Source organism: Ambystoma mexicanum, chromosome 3q (assembly GCF_040938575.1).
Source record: "Ambystoma mexicanum isolate Mex_15411 chromosome 3q, UKY_AmexF1_1, whole genome shotgun sequence".
NCBI lineage: Eukaryota > Metazoa > Chordata > Amphibia > Caudata > Ambystomatidae > Ambystoma > Ambystoma mexicanum.
Genome location: NC_090926.1, coordinates 946252760 through 946264289, shown reverse-complemented (window position 1 = coordinate 946264289; position 11530 = coordinate 946252760).

The window sequence follows — 11530 nt, the reverse complement described above, 5'->3', positions numbered from 1 at the left end:
TGAACTGGTCGGTTGAGGCAGAGTGAATGCCAAGGGACTCGATTTGAGCCTCGGATGTAAGTAGAATATTGAAAATGGCAAAAATAGTAGGAGTGTCATAAATAATGTATGTATAAAAGTCACAGGATATTTTTATGTTTATAAAGAAGGAAAGTGGATACCTCGATTCCGGATTCCAAGGGAACGAAAGGGAATGCACCAAAATGATTACAAATATAGGGTTAAGGAATCCTGAGGTAAAGCCAACAAGAAGAGTGCATATCAAGCTCCAAAATAGGGCACACATGAGATGAGAAACATTTACTAAAGATAGTTAAGATAGGCATATGCAGGGGAAAATGTATTAAAGTGCAGATGAGTGGGCTTTTAAATATGTCAGTATAAAGATTTTTTGTGTTTAAACTAGTAGATATAAAACAATAGTAAAAAATGAAGGTGATCTTTTTATAATTGTTTATCAAGAGATTGATGTCAATCAGAAGGACGCACATCAAAGGCAACTAATAAATAAAGAAGAGACTCCTAAAATATCAATGATAGACAAAGAGAGATAACAAAAATTGATAGAAAGTGTAAACAAAGGAATAGAATGAACATTTTTGTGTAGAGTTTTAAAAGCAGATAACATATTTTTATTTTTGGTGTAGGGTTTGTTGGCAAAAACAGTACTGTGACATATGTCATCATATTTGCATGCTACATAGAAGGGAAAGAAGTTACAGAAAAGGCTAGCTGTTTTAGAATAATGGGAGGAGCAATGCCTTTGGTTACCATTACCCCACCTGAAGACAAGAGTGTAGATAAAGAGAAGGGATTTTATGGAAGAGAGCAAAAGCAGAGAACGCAAATTTATCTCGATACACAATGAAAGTAAACTGCGTGATGAGAGTAAGGACAAACAGGACAAAAAGATGGATATAGGTAAAGGACAAGATAATGGAATAACAATAGTAGATAGCGAATGGATTGGAGGACACATATTATGTAATCTGGATGATAAGAGCGTTGATGGAGTTTGAGAAAGAGAAAGAGAGAAGAGTGGGAAAAGAAAGAAAAGGAATAATACAGGGCATATAAAGAAGAGAAGGTAAGCGATGGAAGAACAAATAAGAACTGAGGCAAGGACAGCAAAGGAGAGGTTAGAAGAGAAGAAATGAGAGGATGTAGAAATGCAAAGAATGCAAGAATGTAGTTGAAAAGAAGGTAAGAAGAGGATGAATTGAGGGAGATGAGGAGAAGTGAAGAAGAAATTAAACAATTAAGGGACTAAAAGGTTATGATATCTATGCCATAAAAGCATAGTGCTGATCAAAGCAAAAGCACGATTTACGGAAGAATGAGGGTCATAACAGCCCCACCGGGAGCTGCAAGGCTACCAAGAATGCCATCATGGGCTGATGTGCGAGACACAGAAGGTGTAGAGAAACGATTTGGGGATTTACATAGGCAAAAGAGGGATAAAGCAGGGTACAAAACTCGATAACATTGAAGGATATTTATCAAGGGGAACAGGAGGGAGGTCAGATGACGTTATAACAGACGTCATAACAGACACTTTCTTTAAGTAGACTAGAACTTGATGATGCGGGAAAGGCTAACAACCATACAAGCTGGGGCATAATAATGTCAGACAAAGAAAGGGAAGACGATGAAAGAGCACAAAGGGGGAGTGGCACATGCAGATTTTCTAAAGATTCAAGTGTGGAAAAGGGGTAAAATGGACAGATTTGAAAGACCCCAAGAGAGAACACCAGAATAGACACCATACACTGAGCGACAACAAGCACAATAGTGCAGTGCAAGGGATGTATCTCCACCATATGTAAGCAGATTAAGGGCACTACCAGAACAGATACAAATGGGCGAGACTAGTCCAGCCTGGAAGATCAGAAATGTAGGCAGGTATGATCATGGACCAGGATTTTCACAGTTCCATTTAAGGGGGAGAATTACCACAATATATACTGTAGCCACAGATGGATAAAGGCAATTTATGATGTAAATTACTGAGTTTAACTTCCAGTGCAGGAAAATGGGTTTATGAGGAAGAGAGAATGACATCAGGAATTGCAATAGCTGTAGGTGACATAAAAGGTTTGCTAGCTACTATCATAGGGGAGAGAACTGACAACATTTAGAAACAAGCAGGATACTTTGGTGTGACTGCACAAAACACAACACACTATGGAGCACCATTTAATAATTGCAGAACAGATTTATGTCGGGGGCGCTGAGTGCAATACCCCAATACATCAGATATGAGGAAATGGGGGAGGATGAAGACCCTGTTGCTTACATTTAGGATATTCAAAAGAAATGGCTCATAGGAACACATGAACCGTGGGATAAAACAGTAGCATTATCTTACCATATTTTGTGTCAGGGACTGCCCAAACTAGTGCAACAGCAACTGAAGAAACAAGTGGGGATGGAAGCAAAGACATGACCAGAAATACAATTGACAATTGTGCATCACTGTCAATTATTACAAGAGAAGAAAAAGAAGAAAGCAGAGAATAGAAAGCAGGAGGAAGCAAAGTTAGTCCAGAAAAAGTTGCCAAATAGAGCTATCGAGTGAATGTTATTGACAAGTAATGAAGGTGGGGTGATACGAGAGATGCAATTAGTTCAGCAAAATAATGCAGGGTATCACACAGATCAGAGTGGGTACAATCTTAGCCAAGACAAAGAGAAAATGGGTCAATGGGAAGAGGAGGATGAGGTGGATTTCAAAACCCTCAGGGAAGAGGAGGATTTAATGGTGGACAACCACAACAATGCTGGAATTGTGGAAGAATAGGACACATAGTTAGAACATGTAGGAGTAGAGGAGGCAAGCAGCAGAATTGGCAAGATCCAAGTGGGGGTGGGCTATGCTCCACAATATGATAAAGACCCACAGGAAAAGACCCCAAATCACACGTGGGGGCAGACATATGCGCTGCAACCACAGCAAATGCAACAAGTGCCATTATAAATGCAATCCCCACAAGAGTAATCACAGTAAGTACCCATGTAAGCACAACAGGTACAAATGCATCAAGCACAGACACAGCAGGCCATGGTGCCACAATGGAATATGACTACAGGTGTTCAGCAAGCACCTGCACACAAATTGGGAGTGTGACTGTGGTAGGAGGAAATCCTTTTACAGGTACAGCGATGAATTTATATCCACAATAGGACAACTCACAGAGCATCCTAATGTGCTCAGTACTATCACTAACACCAGATCCCCAAGAGTAACCAAGTGCAAAGGTGATGATAAGAGGCAAGACATTTTCATTTCTTGTAGACACTGGAGCAACTTGTTTCTGTCTCTGTGAGGGAAAATACCCAATGTCAGGTATTGTAATGAATGTGCAGGGATTCTCTGGGACAATGAGTTTAGTTCCTTTTACAAACAAATTACCAATATCTATAGGAGAACACAACATGTGTATGTCATTATTATATTGAAGGCAAACATCAGTTAACATATTGGGGCATGAATTAATAAAGAAACATGACATGACTATCTCTTTTACTGACAAAGGAATAGTGTGTTCTACTTTAGAGATACGTTATATGAATGTGAGAGAGTGTATATTTGCTTTTATAGCACAGCGCATTACGAGGGGTTCCTTTGGACATAGAAGTATTTTTGTATGGAGTGAATGTTTTATTATTGTGGTTCCCCTGATTGACAGGTAAACTATGAAAAATCCCTGATGAGCTTGTGTTCACACCAGAAATCCCTATGGATGATGAATAAGGGCTGATTTATCCCATTGGAGTTAGAAGCAGCAGTGGTAAGAGAGGAAAAGGTGGTTCGTCATGGAACAGATGATGATGGAAAAGGATGTAGAACAGTGATTGACAGATTTGACAGATGAGGAGTTCTTTAAGGATGGGTTCTCAGATGATGAATTAGTATTGTTCTTATGTCTCACTTATTGGCTAAAATAAGAGAATAGAGAAATACTGCAGAGAATGGTATTGGTAAAAAAGACACTGTCATTTTTCCAGGAAGATTTAGAGAAAGTGACAATGATTTTATGGACTACAAGTCCATGTGATGTGGGTCTATTAAAAGGAGTAGGAGTGGTTAAAATCAAGCTGAAACCAGGAGCACACTTGCAATGTGCAAAGCAATACCTCATATCCAGAGAGGTGAATGAAGGTATATTTGAGACCATTTCTGCTTTGATGAAGCAAGGAATATTGGTGCCATCCTATTCTCCATGTAATAAAGCAGTGAACCCAGTGAGAAAATTGACAGGAGGTTGTGGGGATTTGTTCATCTCCTTCGCCCTCTAAACAATAAAGTCGAAGCTGAGTTTGCTCTAGTTCCAAATCCTGCAACAATATTGTGCAACATCCCATCTAAGGCCCAATATTTTACAGTCATGGATTTAAAGAATGTGTTCTTTTCAATTCCTCTTCATGAAGACTCAAAGGATTTGACTTGCTTTTCGCATAGAATGATCCACATGAAACATACTCGATTATCCCAAGGGCACTGTGTGTCCCCTTCAATCTTTAATAGAGTTCTCCAGGTGGAGTTGCGCAATGTTCATCTCAAAAGTGCAATAGTACAATATGTGGATGACATGGTGGTGTGCAGTGAAACAGAAAAAAAATATAGAGAAGATTCCATTAAGCTTATGACTAACCTCTGAGAGAAAAGATATGGAGTGGACAAAGAGAAGTTACAATACTGTCAGGAAGAGTTATTTTATATAGGACAGTGTTTGTCTCATGAAGGGTGGAAAGTGACACCTGAAAGAGCAAAAGCAATTATGAAGACCTCAGTACTTAAAAAGTGAGGTAAATGCAACTATTTATAGGCCTATGTAATTATTGCAGTGCCTGGGTTTTCGATTACAGTACTTATATTCTACCACCTTTGAAAGGGCTTAAAGAAGCACAGGTGGGTAAGAGTAAAATAAAATGGACTGATGACATTACTGTAGGATTTGAAGAATTCAAAAAGGCAATCAATACAGCCCCTGTGAAGAATTGTATTTATTTTCTCATTGACATGGAGATTTCATGACAGCAGTCCTCACCCAACAAATGACATTAGGACGTGGACACACACCATTAGCTTATTATAGTGGGATTTTAGATCCAGGTACGAAAGGGCATTATCTTTGTGAGCAGTCTTTAGCTTCTGCTGCATTTGCGATTGAAAAAGCTTCAAGTATAACAATGGGGTGTTCAGTAACATTATTTGTTAAGCATGCATTATTTCTGATTTTAGAGAAACCCAAAATAGCATTGACCACACATAGAGCATTAGGATATGAGGTGATATTATTGAATCCTGCGATTAAAATTGCAATGTTATGTTATGTTAGTGGTTTTTATAAAGCACACGTTGCCTCAGGCATCATGGTGCTAGGGTTGCATCAGCAACAGAGGACCTAGAAAAGAAGGATATTTAAAAGTCGATGAAAGCCAACGTGGTCAGCAATTGCCCAGTGTGACAAAGGCAGAGCATTCCACAGTTTGGCTGCTGTGACCCAAAAAGAGTGGCCACTCATCCAATCCTGCCAAAACCGAGGGAGGACCAAGGGCCAGGCATTTTCTGGTCTTAGAGCACGAGCTGGTTGAAAGTGCTGACATTTTGCCTTTAGGAATTCTGCTCCCACTCCATAATAGGCTCACTGGTCAATTCAGAGGGATTTGAAGATAATCCGCTTCTGATCTAAAAGCCAAAGGAGTGAGCCCAGAAACAGGGAGATATGAGTACCGTGAGGGGTGATGGTGTCAATACAGGCTGCAAGGTTCTGCAGAAGCTGCAACCGATGGATGATGTAGGCCAGTTGGGCCAACAAAAGAGAGTTGCAGTAGTCGAGCTGACTCAGTACCAGGGAGTAAACCACAAGAGAACAAAGCTAAGCATGGTGGACAGGCAAGACCTTCCTTAATAGCCTGTGCTGAAAATAGCCTGCTTTACACATCGAGCTGTCTTGGGCTGCAACTGATAGATTTTCAGAGAACCTGAAGCCCAGGTTCCTCACTGAAGAGTGATGTACAGAGGCTGAGCTCTGGGGGCCACAAGCGAAGGGCCACACAGCTAGGGAAGGTTAGGAAACAAGAGGAGTACGGGAGGGGTGGAAAGATCCACCACCAGTATCTCCGACTTGTCCACATTAAACTTCAGCCAGTTGCTCCCCATCAAATTACCCACCGCCAACAGACAAACCCTAAACTGAGACGTGGTCAAGCTAGACGATGATTTGAGTGTCACCAGCATAAGAGTTGAAGCCATGGCAAGAGATGAGCAGCAAAAGAGGCTGAATATAGATATTAAATGTAGATATTAAATAATGCAGGACACCACAAGAAAGTGTGCTAGATTTGGAAAGAAAAAGTGCAAGAGAGAAGATCTCTGAGTCCTGAGAGGGATGGTGATCCACTGTGTCGAATGCTGCTGAGAGATCAGAGATTCTAAAAGTTTCATGAGAAAAGGGGGAAGTGAAATATGACGCAAGTTAGCAAGAATGGAGGCATTAATCAAAGGTTTCTTAAGCAAGGGAATAATACAGGATTGTTTTAGTTCTTCTGGAATGAAGACAGTCGAACAAGACTGATTGACTATCGCACAAGACCAATTGACTGCCAAGCAAAGCCAGGGAGCAATGTGACCTGCAATCTCTTGGAGCGTGCCTAAAGGAATAGCATCTGAAGGGGGAAATGTCAGCTGTAGGAGAGAGCACAAAACATATTACTAATAGGTAGTCCTGAGGCTGCGATCAATGTTTGTATATCGCTGACCTTAGTGACAAAAAAGTCAGCCAGCGAGTCACAAAATACTTCTGACGGGTTTATGGCTGCTAAAGAATCTGTCAGATGTAACACAGTGAACACAGCAATGTTTATAGCTGAACCAGTAGGAGAGCATGATTATGTACATGATTGCACAACGTATACTGAAAACTATTATGAAATTCCCCAAGTTAGAGAAAATGCCCTCGGGAGTAGAAAAGTTGTTTTTATTGATGGTTCTTCAAAAATTGATCAAACAACTGATGATAGGCATTCTGGATCAGCGGTAGTAAAGCTGAACCGAGTGGGTAAATTTGAAGTAGTGACAAGTGCAAGATTGTCTTCGCATTGCTCAGCAAAGGGTGCAGAATTAGTAGCGCTTATCGCAGTGCTCCACAGATTTAAAAATGAGGAAGTGACTGTGTACTCTGACTTCACTTATGAGACGTACACGCCTGTCTGTCACACTGGAAAAGGAGCTGGCTTCCTCCATGCCGATGGCACTCCAGTGGAACAAGCAGCCCTATTGGATAAACAGATGGATGTGTTAACACTTCAATTGAATCTAGCATTCATAAAATGTGCAGTGTATTCTAAAAGGACAGGTTTAATTTCTCATGGAAACAAAGCCAAAAAGGCATTCTATTTCTCAACCATTTCTAATTTTGAAATAGAAAGCATTAAACAAATAACAGGGCGATGCATGTTGATAAAGGAAGGCTTTAACATTTTGTCTATTGTACAGTTAATTGAGATACAAGCATGAGCACCACAAGAAGAGAAGGAATTATGGAAGAAGCAGGGGTGTTCTTTATCTCCACTGAGGACATTTGGAGAAACAATAGTACTTGAAAGCCAGTTATGCCTCTAGCATTATTGAGCAGCTCCACTACCCCACACATATGGCTCAAGATAGTCTAGCTTCTACAATAGCAGAAGAGTGGTTTTTGCCAAACCTGTTAGAGCATGTGGCACAGTTTAATGTAAATAGCATCATGTGCCAGAAATTAACTACAGGGCATACATTGCTGACAGTTAGAAGAGCAATTAATAGACCTAATGGCCCATTTCAGCATCTACATATAGATTATGGAGATATGCTGCAGACATGCAAAGGTTAGGAATATATGCTCGTTGTGGTAAGTCCTTTTTCTAGATGGATCGAGACAGGTCCATGCACACACCCTGATGCCACGTGTGCTACCAATTTCCTTGTGCGTGAAATGTTCCCAAGATGGGATGTGTGTGAGGTTTTGCGGATGACAATGGACCGAATTTTCTAAATGAGTTGTTTGAGCAAATAGTTCTTCTATTAGGCACTACGCATATGTTTTCTTCTGCTTATGACCCATAGGCGAATGGTGTCTGTGAACATTTAAACAGAGTATTGAAGGAAATGATTGGAAAGATCAAGATGGCCCAAAGAAGGGATGGCAACATTGCCTACCCCTTGCTCTATATGCTCTAAGGAATCAGTCTGGGTCAGATCACCATCTAACTCCTCATGAGCTGGTGACTCTACGCCGCCTGAGAATCCCCTTGCTCCTCCAACTTGGTTAAAAACTGATGCCTATAGTATAGCGAAGATAGGTGATGAGATGCATGATTACCTAACAGCAATGACAGCAAGTATTTCTTTTATTTCTCAACAGGTCAGGAATCGAAGAGTGGGGTCAAAAAAGAAGTGAAAAAGATGATCAATCCATTGAATCTTAGTATTTGTAAAAACCAGGAAACCAGGTGCTGCTATGAAAATATGTACGCACTTGGAGCACTCTCCGTTTTTAAGGTCAATGCGAGGTGGAAGAAGTCACACCCAGAGCAGTCAAGCTTAAAAGATGAAGAGCCTGTCTTCATTTTCATGAAATCAAGCCAAGCCATATAAAGGAGAAACATAGACCCCTCCAACAACTACCCATAGTGAAGCAAGAGAAGAAATCTTGCGTATGCAGACTTGTTCTATGGCCAAGAGTAAAGATATTGAAAGTGAAAAACACAGCAGCTGGGGAGCAGGTGTAGGTGGATCTAGGCCACCTAGCCTATGCCCCGCCCACATGCCACCTTCCTGGATGCTGCTCTTTTTCTTCTGCAATTAGCAAGCCCCGCCCACCTGGCGCCCCCCTGCTTGCCGCTCTTTTCCCTACCTAAGGAGCCCTCCAGCCTCTTTTCCTTTTCAGCTGGGGAGCAGGTGTAAGTGGATCTAGGTCATCTGGTCTAAGCCCCGCCCACTTGGTGCCTTCCCGGTTGCCGCTCTTTTTAACCACTTAGCAAGCCCCGCCCACCTGGTGCCTTCCTGCTTGCCGCTCTTTTCTCTACTTAATGAGACCTCCAGCCTCTTTTCCTTTGCAGCTGGGGAGCAGGTGTAAGTGGATCTAGGTCACCTGGCCTAAGCCCCGACCACCTGGTGACCTCCCGGTTGCCGCTCTTTTTCACCACTTAGCAAGCTCTGCCCATCTGGTGCCTTCCTGCTTGCCGCTCTTTTCCCCAACTTAAGCAGCCCACCAGCCTCTTTTCCTTTGAAGCTGGGGAGCAGGTGTAAGTGGATCTAGGTCACCGGGCCTAAGCACCACCTACCTTCTTAGCCCTGCCTCTTCCTTCCTGCAATTTACTCTTAGATAGAGGGTGTCTCTCGCCTGGGCGTTCAAAAGTGAAGGGCAGTAAAAGAAAATGGCAAATCCTGTTTGGAACTGTTCGGACCAGGAGGGTCCAGGGTCCGACCCCCTGCTAAAACAGCAGGTAAGAATGCACCAACATGTGTTTACACCCTCTGTCCCAACAGGCCATCCCCACCCTCTCTGGTCCACCCGTGTTGTTTCCTTGTGCCCCCCCCTTCCTGCACAAAGGAGTCTGTCCTGATACATTCTAATTTCACCATCACCGTCTTGTGGCCAATGCCGGATTTTACTGTTATAGACTTGATTGATTCACATTGCGTCATCCTTTCTCAACTCTCATGCTGGACTTCCTTTGCATCTTGTACTCATTGTAGCCCTGAATCATGCCGTCCCCATCTTCATCTTGTATCCTGGCTTGCAACATTATGTTTTACTACTGACTTCTGCAATTGTATTTGCTCTCCCCTCTTGCTTCTCCACTCTTTTTGACTGATTACTCTCTCTTCTCCCCTCACCTCCCCTCTCCCTTTTCCTATCTCCTCCCCTCCACCTCTTACTTTCTTCTATGCACTTACTCTATCAGAATTGTCCCTGGACCTAGTATGATAGTAACCTCTTCTGTTACTCCCCCATCCCCTTACTGTTGACCCCCTCCCTCCAGCACTATCTGAAATGTTGTCAGGCCTAGTACGATAGTTGCTTGTTTTGTTCCTCCCCTCCCTTTCTGCACCCTGTAGGGTATTTTGTGCAGATTTGGGGTCTGGCGGTATTATCTTACCGCCAAAAGAAGAGTGGTAATTTGGTGGTAACTTATCCTTGCATCTAGATTGGGTTTGGCCTTACCTCCTTCCAGTGACCATATCTTATTACACTATATTGGATAATTTAGTAATATACACTATTGGTGGTATTTTCTGGTGGTAAACTACTTGGTAGTGCGCATAATCTCCTCTCCTATTTATGGCCCCATCATACACAAAACCTTCCTTATTCTTATAATACTCTTGTGATCTATAGAGAGCCTTGGACCTACATTCAGGAACACCACACTTTCATTTAGAGTGCCACCGGTGGCTGTTATCACTGATTTATCTACACCAGTGAACTATGCGTCCATGGCCCCATTACTGGTTCATAGACCCCCAGTAATCTATATATTGTATTAGATTTCACCCAGACAGAATACACTGGGGAACACACACATACAGCAATTTATTACTGATAAGTCTTATTTTAGGACAGCTTATCCTGTCTGCTATTTCATCTACATGGGAAAAATGACAAATGTACTACCTAAATAAAAATCTTCCCCCTGTCATAAATGCTATTCCAAATGCACCAAGAAAAGAGAACAACAAAAACTCTCTACACATTCTTCTTTTATATTGTGTGTATTATCAACAATTGCAATTCAAATCAATATCTTACCATGTACATCGCATTATTTTCTGTAATAGAAAACAAGAAAAGAAACAATACAGAGACAGAGCAATATTCACTTTGCAACATTATCACATGACAAACTAACTGCAGGGGATTTCTTTTAGCTACTCTGCCTACATGACATTTTAGATTGCTACTGTTCATTCACACGAATGTACACAGCGACCCCCTCACTTAACTTTGGCTGCTTACCAAAGACCTGTAGTTTTCTCCCCCAGACAACCTCCTTCAGAAGAGCGGGCCCAGTCGACAGGGATTGCCTCTGTAATCTCAATGTCTGATATGCACGGCGAAAATTCCAAGCTAGTGCCAAGACACCAAGATCATCCGTCTCTCGAGCCCAGCAAAAGCGAACTGCCTCTCCCTCTGTCAGACTTCTCTCAGCAAAACTCTGCACCGTCCCATTTTGCCTACGTGGCACAACTGCAGATACACTTCCTTCCAATCATATTAGCAGAAAATGTATTCTGGTAACACCCTCATGTCCCAAACAATGGTAGCTTCAGATTATAATAGCTGTATCTTTTTCGATGTTCTGCTGCCTTCCTGCTTTCTGCTTTCAACACAGCAAGAGAAAAGAAGAGAGAAAAATCCAGTGCACGTTTAAAAAAACGAATTTCAAAATATGTATGTTCACCTCACTTTGTACATGGGACTACATTATAATGTTAATGAGTTAGCATTAGTGATTAGTAATTGTTAATTAAATTAGTCAG